The sequence below is a fragment of the Salmo salar genome, chromosome ssa06 (genome assembly GCF_905237065.1).
Source record: "Salmo salar chromosome ssa06, Ssal_v3.1, whole genome shotgun sequence".
Lineage (NCBI taxonomy): Eukaryota > Metazoa > Chordata > Actinopteri > Salmoniformes > Salmonidae > Salmo > Salmo salar.
Genome location: NC_059447.1, coordinates 82421751 through 82433049, shown reverse-complemented (window position 1 = coordinate 82433049; position 11299 = coordinate 82421751).

Below are 11299 nucleotides of genomic sequence, written 5' to 3'. Positions count from 1 at the left end.
CCCCTCCAGATCTCCGTTCTCCTACTAATCTCACTGTAACCCCTCTCCAGGTCTCTGTTCTCCTACTAATCTCACTACAACCCCCCTCCAGGTCTCTGATCATTACTTTGTTTCCGTTTCTGTCTCCCTTTCCTCCAACCCTAACCACTCAGCCTCTACCCAGATGGGCTCCCTTTCCTCCAACCCTAACCACTCAGCCTCTACCCAGATGGACTCCCTTTCCTCCAACCCTAACCACTCAGCCTCTACCCAGATGGTCTCCCTTTCCTCCAACCCTAACCACTCAGCCTCTACCCAGATGGGCTCCCTTTCCTCCAACCCTAACCACTCAGCCTCTACCCAGATGGTCTCCCTTTCCTCCAACCCTAACCACTCAGCCTCTACCCAGATGGTCTCCCTTTCCACCCCTCCCCCTCACTCCTTCCTCTCTGCAGACAACTTTGTCAACCACTTTGAAAAGAAGGTTGATGACATCCACTCCTAATTCACTCAGGCTACTGAGGCCACTGGTCCCACTCACACAGAACTAGCCTACGCCTTGACTTCTTTCTCCCCTCTTTCTCCAAGCTCTTCTCTGTTCTGGCACCCCAATTGTGGAACCAGCTCCCCTCTGAAGTGAGGACAGCAAAGTCCCTTCCCATCTTTCGAAAGCACCTGAAACCATTCCTCTTCAAAGAGGTGTCTCCACACAACCTGGTATTCCATCAGGAAGGATATTTTGTTTGTGTGTGTGTGTGTGTGTGTGTGTGTGTGTGTGTGTGTGTGTGTGTGTGTGTGTGTGTGTGTGTGTGTGTGTGTGTGTGTGTGTGTGTGTGTGTGTGTGTGTGTGTGTGTGTGTGTGTGTGTGTGTGTGTGTGTGTGTGTGTGTGTGTGAGCTGTCTGACTGGGTGGGCAGAGTGATAGGGAGAGAGAGACCGAGAGAGAGAAAAGGTGAGAGAAAGAGACAGCAAGAAAAAAAAGGACAGAGAATGATGAGCATAAGCTCCTATTACGATATACATTGTCTCCCTTAAACGCCACCACGATTACATGGCTGTAGTGGGATTCTGATGAGGTTTCTGAGAAATGAGCCATAGAAATGGATGGATCCTCGGTCTTCCATTCCATTCTATATCTGCAATCTCCAAAGAACTGGCATGAATAACCCCACACATCCTCCCTCTTTCTCTGTTCTCCTTTCAGCTTGGCTCAGTGGCTAAATCCTGTCCTACTCTCCAATAATCAGCACAAAGAGAAGTGGAAGGTGGGTGGAAAGTTGGAAGCGGAGGGGATCTCCGGGCTACGGTAAGCCCAAGAGGGGATGCACAAGCTGTGGAGGATAGTAAAGGGAACAGTAGAGGGAACGTGGGCGTCTGGTGGTGCTGTTGAGAGAGAGAGAGAGAGAGAGAGAGAGAGAGAGAGCGAGAGAGAGAGAGAGAGAGAAAGAGAGGTCAGCGTTTGAGAGTTATACACCTATTAGGTTAATAACAAACATGGAGCTGACTGACCCCCCTCTACTGACTCTCCTACCATATTCCTCCCTTTGTCTGCAGCCTACCCTATCCTCTTCCTCCCTTTGTCTGCAGCCTACCCTATCATCTTACTCCCTTTGTCTACCGCCTATTCTATCCTCTTCCTCCCCATGTCTACTGCCTCTCATATCCTCTTCCTCCCCATGTCTACTGCCTCTCATATCCTCTTCCTCCCCATGTCTACTACCTCTCATATCCTCTTCCTCCCCATGTCTACTGCCTCTCATATCCTCTTCCTCCCCATGTCTACTACCTCTCCTATCCTCTTCCTCCCTTTGTCTACTGCCTCTCCTATCCTCTTCCTCCCTTTGTCTAATGCCTCTCCTATCCTCTTCCTCCCCATGTCTACTGCCTCTCCTATCCTCTTCCTCCCCATGTCTACTGCCTCTCCTATCCTGTTACTCCCTTTGTCTACTGCCTCTCCTATCCCCTTCCTCCCCATGTCTACTGCCTCTCCTATCCTCTTCCTCCCCATGTCTACTGCCTCTCCTATCCTCTTCCTCCCTTTGTCTACTGCCTCTCCTATCCTCTTCCTCCCTTTGTCTACTGCCTCTCCTATCCTCTTCCTCCCTTTGTCTAATGCCTCTCCTATCCTCTTCCTCCCTTTGTCTACTGCCTCTCCTATCCTCTTCCTCCCCATGTCTACTGCCTCTCCTATCCTCTTCCTCCCTTTGTCTACTGCCTCTCCTATCCTCTTCCTCCCCATGTCTACTGCCTCTCCTATCCTCTTCCTCCCTTTGTCTAATGCCTCTCCTATCCTCTTCCTCCCCATGTCTACTGCCTCCCATATCCTCTTCCCCCCTTTGTCTACTGCTTCTTCTATCCTCTTCTTCTGTATGTCTACTGCCTATACTATCCTCTTTCTCCCCATGTCTACTGCCTCTCCTATCCTCTTCCTCCCCATGTCTACTGCCTATACTATTCTCTTTCTCCCCATGTCTACTGCCTATACTATCCTCTTACTCCCCATGTCTACTGCCTATACTATCCTCTTACTCCCCATGTCTACTGCCTATACTATCCTCTTACTCCCCATGTCTACTGCCTATACTATCCTCTTTCTCCCCATGTCTACTGCCTCTCCTATCCTCTTCCTCCCCATGTCTACTGCCTATACTATCCTCTTTCTCCCCATGTCTACTGCCTCTCCTATCCTCTTCCTCCCCATGTCTACTGCCTATACTATCCTCTTACTCCCCATGTCTACTGCCTATACTATCCTCTTACTCCCCATGTCTACTGCCTATACTATCCTCTTACTCCCCATGTCTAGTGCCTATACTATTCTCTTTCTCCCCATGTCTACTGCCTCTCCTATCCTCTTACTCCCCATGTCTACTGCCTATACTATCCTCTTACTCCCCATGTCTACTGCCTATACTATCCTCTTACTCCCCATGTCTAGTGCCTATACTATCCTCTTTCTCCCCATGTCTACTGCTTCTTCTATCCTCTTCTTCTGTATGTCTACTGCCTATACTATCCTCTTCCTCGCTTTGTCTCTTGCTCTCCTTTCCTCTTCCACACCTTTTCATTCCTGCCCTCATTCTCTTCCACACCTTTTCATTCCTGCCCTCATTCTCCTTCACTTCTATCGTCCTCCTTGGCATCCTGTCTTTCTCTCTGGCAGACTTTTCTTGAATCATTGTCTCGTCGGTCGAAGCTCATTGTAGGCTTTGGTTGAAGCTCAATGTTAAATTAAAATCACCATACCATCATATTTAAGATAATATGTTGATGAAAATGTCGATGAAAATTTGCAAATCGCCTTCATTGGAGCTACATAACACACTCCCTGCCTCTCGTCATGAGCCATCCGGCCGCTATAGGAAAACCACAAACCGGATTTTTAACATGGATGTTTGTATTGGGAAAAAATAAAATTTCTTGCCCTCACCCAGCTCAGTATTGGGCTCCCGAGTGGCGCAGCTGTCTAAGGGATTGCATGTCAGTGCAAGAAGGTGTCACTACAGTTCCTGGTTCAAATCCAGGCTGTATCATATTTGGCCATGATTGGGAGTCCAATAGGGCTATGTACAATTGGCCCAGTGTTGTCTGGTGCAGGCCGTCGTTGTGAAGTAGAATTTGTTCTTAATTGACTTGCCTAGTTAAATATATAATAATATTTAGGCATCGAATGAGACTACAGTGACCATTAGACTTGCCACCTTTTGGACTGAATAAGTTTGTAGGGGCAACAGTTTTGATTAAACGTATAATTCATCGCTCTCACTTGCCAATAATGTGCTACCTTTTTGTTACATTTTTGGACAATGCTAATATATTTCTTGCTGCTGGTCTAGCAACTCGGTTGCTCAGCAACAACACAGCTGCTGATTCACCAGGCTATCAGTCATAAGAAGTCTATGCGAACAAACCTATGTTACCGTAGATAGCTAGCTATATGGTGGTATTCAAGCTGAGGCTAATCAATAAATACAAACAGATATGTTGACTAGCTGGGTAGCTAGCTAACTAATGTTAGCTAACAAAGTCCAGCAAGTAGCCTCTGTAGCTATATAATACCACTCAGCGGAAAGCTAGCTAGCTAACAAACATACAAAGAAAGGTAGCTAGCTATATTTGGTTATGGAATGTTTTTACACAAATTACTTCACCCAATAGCTAGCTAGAGCTAGACAAAAGCAGCTGACCTTGACACAGAAGCTAGCTAACGTTAGCTAGCTCATGTCTAAATGCCAGTCCTAAATTTCTCCACAAAACGTAGCTAGCTATAAAACAAACTATGGTAAAATTGTCACACTGCTACCTTACAATGCATGTAATGGGCTTTTGCAACACAAGCTAGCTAGCTACACCATAGACCAACCTAAGGTAAGAGCTAGCCACATTTCACTGTCAGACAGGACACAATTCAAACTGCTGAGAAAACAAATGGCTCGCTAACAATACAGTGCCTCAGTTGTGCACTGACTGCTGTGTGTAAATGCATGCTTGTTAGCATCAGAAAAACTCGCCAGTTTCTAAATCCATAATTAATTCCAGGATGATCCTGTCTTCTTGACATTTTAATCCAAATACGTGCGGATCAAAAGTGCCAAATTTACAACTCTGCCATGTGTTGGATATTTGTCAACAACTCTGCCGTGTACTGCCATTCCAGTGGCGCGGCTCTAGGTTTGGGGGGAGGGTCATGACCCCCCAAACCAGGATTATATAAATGTATAGGATGCGAAACTCTGCAACGCTAGAAAACTGCTGGGTAATGAGGCAGAAACCTTGATGATGAGGTCACTACGGTAAAATAGAAATACCTTCAGATTAGTCTGTGGGCCAGGTGAACCCTGGATTACAGTTTCTCCTGGCCCATGGACTACTTTCAGAGAGAGGAACCATCTAACATCAAATTGTAAAATAGCGAACTTTCTCTTTAACAAGTGCTGGTCCTGACAGCAAGATTACATTTGATCAGATATGGCATTAGTAAGGAAATTATTTCTGGGGGGAGATTATTTCTGCCCAAAAAACTCCTATCACGGAACAACTCACTCTCTCTCTCTCTGTCTCTCTCTGTCTCTGTGTCTCTCTCTCATGCACAAACACACAAGGTACGTACACACACACACACATAGCACATCTGCACACACTCACACAAGGTAGGTGCACACACACAAACACACATTTCCAGTTGACCTTGCCTCTTCTACCACTCGTTCTACTCCACAAAAACACATTCAGATATATACTTAATGACCCAATGACAGAGATTCTCTCCTGTACGGTGTTTATTCAACAACACACCACACAGCGCTCTCACCTAATTACTAAACGCTGCACATACTGTTTACAAACCAATACGCACGCTGAATGCAAGAAAATAAATACAACAATACTCACTTCCCAAATGTATTTTACCTTTATTTAACTAGGAAGGTCACTTAAGAACAAATTCTTATTTTCAATGATGGCCTAGGAACAGTGGATAAACTGCCTTGTTCAGGGGCAGAACAACAGATTTGCACCTTGACAGCTCGGGGATTTGATCTTGCAACCTCTCAGTTACTAGTCCAACACTCTAACCACTAGGCTATGCTGCCGCCAATAATCATCCCCCCCAAACACACACACATACACACGCACACACTCTGACCTCCGCTTTCCTCCTTCTCCAAATTAGCAAATTCACACCACCTGGTTTACCACATAGCCAGCTCTGACCCTGCCTTGTCCCTCCCAGCCAGCTCTGACCCAGCCTTGTCCCTCCCATCCAGCCAGCTCTGACCCAGCCTTGTCCCTCCCATCCAGCCAGCTCTGACCCAGCCTTGCCCCTCCCCATCCAGCCAGCTCTGACCCTGCCTTGCCCCTCCCTATCCAGCCAGCTCTGACCCTGCCTTGCCCCTTCCCATCCAGCCAGCTCTGACCCTGCCTTGCCCCTCCCCATCCAGCCAGCTCTGACCCTGCCTTGCCCCTCCCATCCAGCCAGCTCTGACCCTGCCTTGCCCCTCCCCATCCAGCTAGCTCTGACCCTGTCTTGCCCCTCCCCATCCAGCCAGCTCTGACCCTGCCTTGCCCCTCCCATCCAGCCAGCTCTGACCCAGCCTTATCCCTCCCATCCAGCCAGCTCTGACCCTGCCTTGCCCCTCCCCATCCAGCCAGCTCTGACCCTGCCTTGCCCCTCCCCATCCAGCCAGCTCTGACCCTGTCTTGCCCCTCCCCATCCAGCCAGCTCTGACCCTGCCTTGCCCCTCCCCATCCAGCCAGCTCTGACCCTGCCTTGCCCCTCCCCATCCAGCCAGCTCTGACCCTGCCTTGCCCCTCCCATCCAGCTATCTCTGACCCTGCCTTGCCCCTCCCCATCCAGCCAGCTCTGACCCTGCCTTGCCCCTTCCCATCCAGCCAGCTCTGACCCTGCCTTGCCCCTCCCCATCCAGCCAGCTCTGACTCTGCCTTGCCCCTCCCCATCCAGCCAGCTCTGACCCTGCCTTGCCCCTCCCCATCCAGCTAGCTCTGACCCTGCCTTGCCCCTCCCCATCCAGCCAGCTCTGACCCTGCCTTGCCCCATCCCATCCAGCCAGCTCTGACCCTGCCTTGCCCCTCCCCATCCAGCTAGCTCTGACCCTGCCTTGCCCCTCCCCATCCAGCCAGCTCTGACCCTGCCTTGCCCCTCCCCATCCAGCCAGCTCTGACCCTGCCTTGCCCCTCCCCATCCAGCCAGCTCTGACCCTGCCTTGCCCCTCCCCATCCAGCTAGCTCTGACCCTGCATTGCCCCTCCCCATCCAGCCAGCTCTGACCCTGCCTTGCCCCTCCCCATCCAGCCATCTCTGACACAGTGTGATGTGATGCGGTATACAGTAGGAAGAGCAGGCAGGTAGATTCTTTGAAATGGAAAAGAGGTCTGTTTATAGGGCAGCTCTGATGAAAGAGCCACAAGGAGAAGCACAAGGCTGGAAGGAGGGAGGGAGGGAGGGAGAGAAGGAGGGGGAGCTGTTTTCAACAACTCTCTACACCTCCGGAGCACATTGCCTTCTACCTGACACCTTCTCTTCTAGCCAGGCGATAAGAAACATGCTCGTTTTGAGAGGGGTACACCGATGCAAGGACATAGAGTGGTAGGTGATGAAGCACAGAGATGTGCATACAAAGTCATCTACCCCCCCCACCCCACACACACACACACACACACACACACACACAAACACACACACACACACACACACACACACACACACACACACACACACACACATACACACATACACACACACTCACACTCACACACACACTCACACTCACACAGACACACACAGACACACACAGACACACACAATATGTATTGGCTGTATTTGTGTCCCAAGCTGTACTGCCTTCTCCTACTATATATAATGGTCTACTGCCAGGGGGAGCTGGGTGCTGCAGCCTCCATCTATCAACATCTATCAACATCTATCCACATCTATCAACATCTATCAACATCTATCAACATCTATCAACATCTATCAACATCTATCCACATCTATCAACATCTATCAACATCTATCAACATCTATCCACGTCTATCAACATCTATCAACATCTATCCACATCTATCAACATCTATCCACATCTATCAACATCTAATCACATCTATCAACATCTATCAACATCTATCAACATCTAATCACATCTATCAACATCTATCAACATCTAATCACATCTATCAACATCTATCCACATCTGTCAACATCTATCCACATCTATCAACATCTATCCACATCTATCCACATCTATCAACATCTATCAACATCTATCCACATCTATCAACATCTATCCACATCTATCAACATTTATCCACATCTATCAACATCTATCAACATCTAATCACATCTATCAACATCTATCAACATCTATCAACATCTAATCACATCTATCAACATCTATCAACATCTAATCACATCTATCAACATCTATCCACATCTGTCAACATCTATCCACATCTATCAACATCTATCCACATCTATCCACATCTATCAACATCTATCAACATCTATCCACATCTATCAACATCTATCCACATCTATCAACATATATCCACATCTATCAACATCTAATCACATCTATCTACATCTATCTACATCTATCAATATCTATCAATATCTATCAACATCTAATCACATCTATCAACATCTATCAACATCTATCCACATCTATCAACATCTATCCACATCTATCAACATCTATCCACATCTATCAACATCTATCTGCATCTGTCCACATCTATCAACATCTATGTTTATCTGTCCACATATATCAATATCTATCAACATCTTTCCACATCTATCAACATCTATCAACATCTATTCACATCTAATCACATCTATCAACATCTATCAACATCTAATCACATCTATCAATATCTATCCACATCTATCAACATCTAATCACATCTATCAACATCTATCAACATCTATCCACATCTATCAACATCTATCAACATCTAATCACATATATCAACATCTATCTACATCTATCTACATCTATCAACATCTATCCACATCTAGTCACATCTATCAACATCTATCCACATATATCAACATCTATCAACATCTATCAACATCTATCCACATCTATCAACATCTATCAACATCTATCAACATCTATCAACCTATATCAACATCTAATCACATCTAATCACATCTATCCACATCTATCAACATCTATCCACATCTATCCACATCTATCAACATCTATCAACATCTAATCACATCTATCAACATCTATCCACATCTAATCACATCTATGTACATCTATCAACATCTATCCACATCTATCAACATCTAATCACATCTATCAACATCTATCAACATCTAATCACATATATGTACATCTATCCACATCTATCCACATCTATCAACATCTATCAAGATCTATCCACATCTATCAACATCTATCAACATCTAATCACATCTATCAACATCTATCAACATCTATCAACATCTAATCACATCTATCAACATCTATCAACATCTAATCACATCTATCAACATCTATCCACATCTGTCAACATCTATCCACATCTATCAACATCTATCCACATCTATCCACATCTATCAACATCTATCAACATCTATCCACATATATCAACATCTATCTACATCTATCAACATCTATCAACATCTATCCACATCTATCAACATCTATCAACATCTAATCACATCTATCAACATCTATCCACATCTAATCACATCTATGTACATCTATCAACATCTATCCACATCTATCCACATCTAATCACATCTATCAACATCTATCAACATCTAATCACATCTATGTACATCTATCCACATCTATCCACATCTATTAACATCTATCAACATCTATCCACATCTATCAACATCTATCAACATCTAATCACATCTATCAACATCTATCAACATCTATCAACATCTAATCACATCTATCAACATCTATCAACATCTAATCACATCTATCAACATCTATCCACATCTGTCAACATCTATCCACATCTAACAACATCTATCAACATCTATCCACATCTATCCACATCTATCAACATCTATCCACATCTATCAACATCTATTTACATCTGTCAACATCTATCAACATCTATCCACATCTATCCACATCTATCCACATCTAGCAACATCTATCAACATCTATCCACATCTATCCACATCTAACAACATCTATCCACATCTAATCACATCTATCCACCCAGACTAATGAGGTTATACAGACAATTAGGGTTGGGTAGAGTTGGGTAGGGTAGGATTATGGGGGACAGTAGTGTATGGGGTAAGATAGGGTATAGGGTAGGGAAGATAGGGTAGGCAGAGATTTCGTGTGCCTGGTATGCAAACATGCATGGTTTTAGATATGGTCACCGGTCAAATGTGGGTAGCAAGCTACCTAGTTTAAATATCAACAGTACTGCAACAGCAGCTGCAGCAAAACATTTTATTTCCACTTTAAATACTTTATTTACATGGTCAATATTTGGTCTGGTAGGCTGCTAGCTTATGAGCAGCAGAGAGAGGCAGAAAGACATATAGAGGAGCAGCTGCATCTATGACCAAACTCAATCCCTTCTTCAGTCAGGAGATGCACTTGTGTCACGACAGCACCAACACAGGTAGTCTACACTCTAGCTAACCACCATACACTACAATATCCACACAAGCCACTTGCCAGCCAGCCATATACTGTATCATAAAATCAAATCAAAGTGTATTTGTCACGTGCGCTGAATACAACCTTACAGTGAAATGCTTACTTACAGGCTCTAACCAATGGTGTAAAAAAGGAATATGGTGAACAATAGGTGCGTAAAGAAATAAAAAAACAACAGTAAAAAGACAGTGAAAAACAGTAGCGAGGCTATATATAGTAGCGAGGCTACATACAGACACCGGTTAGTCAGGCTGATTGAGGTATTATGTACATGTAGATATGGTTAAAGTGACTATGCATATATGATGAACAGAGAGTAACAGTAGCGTAAAGAGGGGCTGGCGGGTGGTGGGTGGTGGGACACAATGCAGATAGCCCGGTTAGCCAATGTGCGGGAGCACTGGTTGGTCGGCCCAATTGAGGTAGTATGTACATGAATGTATAGTTGAAGTGACTATGCAAATATGATAAACAGAGAGTAGCATCAGCGTAAAATAGGGGTTGGGGGGTCACACAATGCAAATTGTCCAGGTAGCCATTTGATTACCTGTTCAGGAGTCTTATGGCTTGGGGGTAAAAACTGTTGAGAAGCCTTTTGTCCTACCGATTGCCATGCGGTAGTAGAGAGAACAGTCCATGACTGGGGTGGCTGGGGTCTTTGACAATTTTTAGGGCCTTCCTCTGACACCGCCTGGTGTAGAGGTCCTGGATGGCAGGCAGCTTAGCACCAGTGATGTACTGGTCCGTACACACTACCCTCTGTAGTACCTTGCGGTCAGAGGCTGAGCAATTGCCGTACCAGGCAGTGATGCAACCAATCAGGATGCTTTCGATGTTGCAGCTGTAGAACCTTTTGAGGATCTCAGGACCCGTGCCAAATCTTTTTAGTTTCCTGAGGGGGAATAGGCTTTGTCGTGCCCTCTTTAAGACTGTCTTGGTGAGTTTGGACCATTCTAGTTTGTTGGTGATGTGGACACCAAAGAAACTTGAAACTCTCAACCTGCTCCACTACAGCCCATCGATGAGAATGGGGGCGTGCTCGGTCCTCCTTTTCCTGTAGTCCACAATCATCTCCGTAGTCTTGGTTACGTTGAGTGATAGGTTGTTATTCTGGCACCACCCGGCCAGGTCTCTGACCTCCTCCCTATAGGCTGTCTCG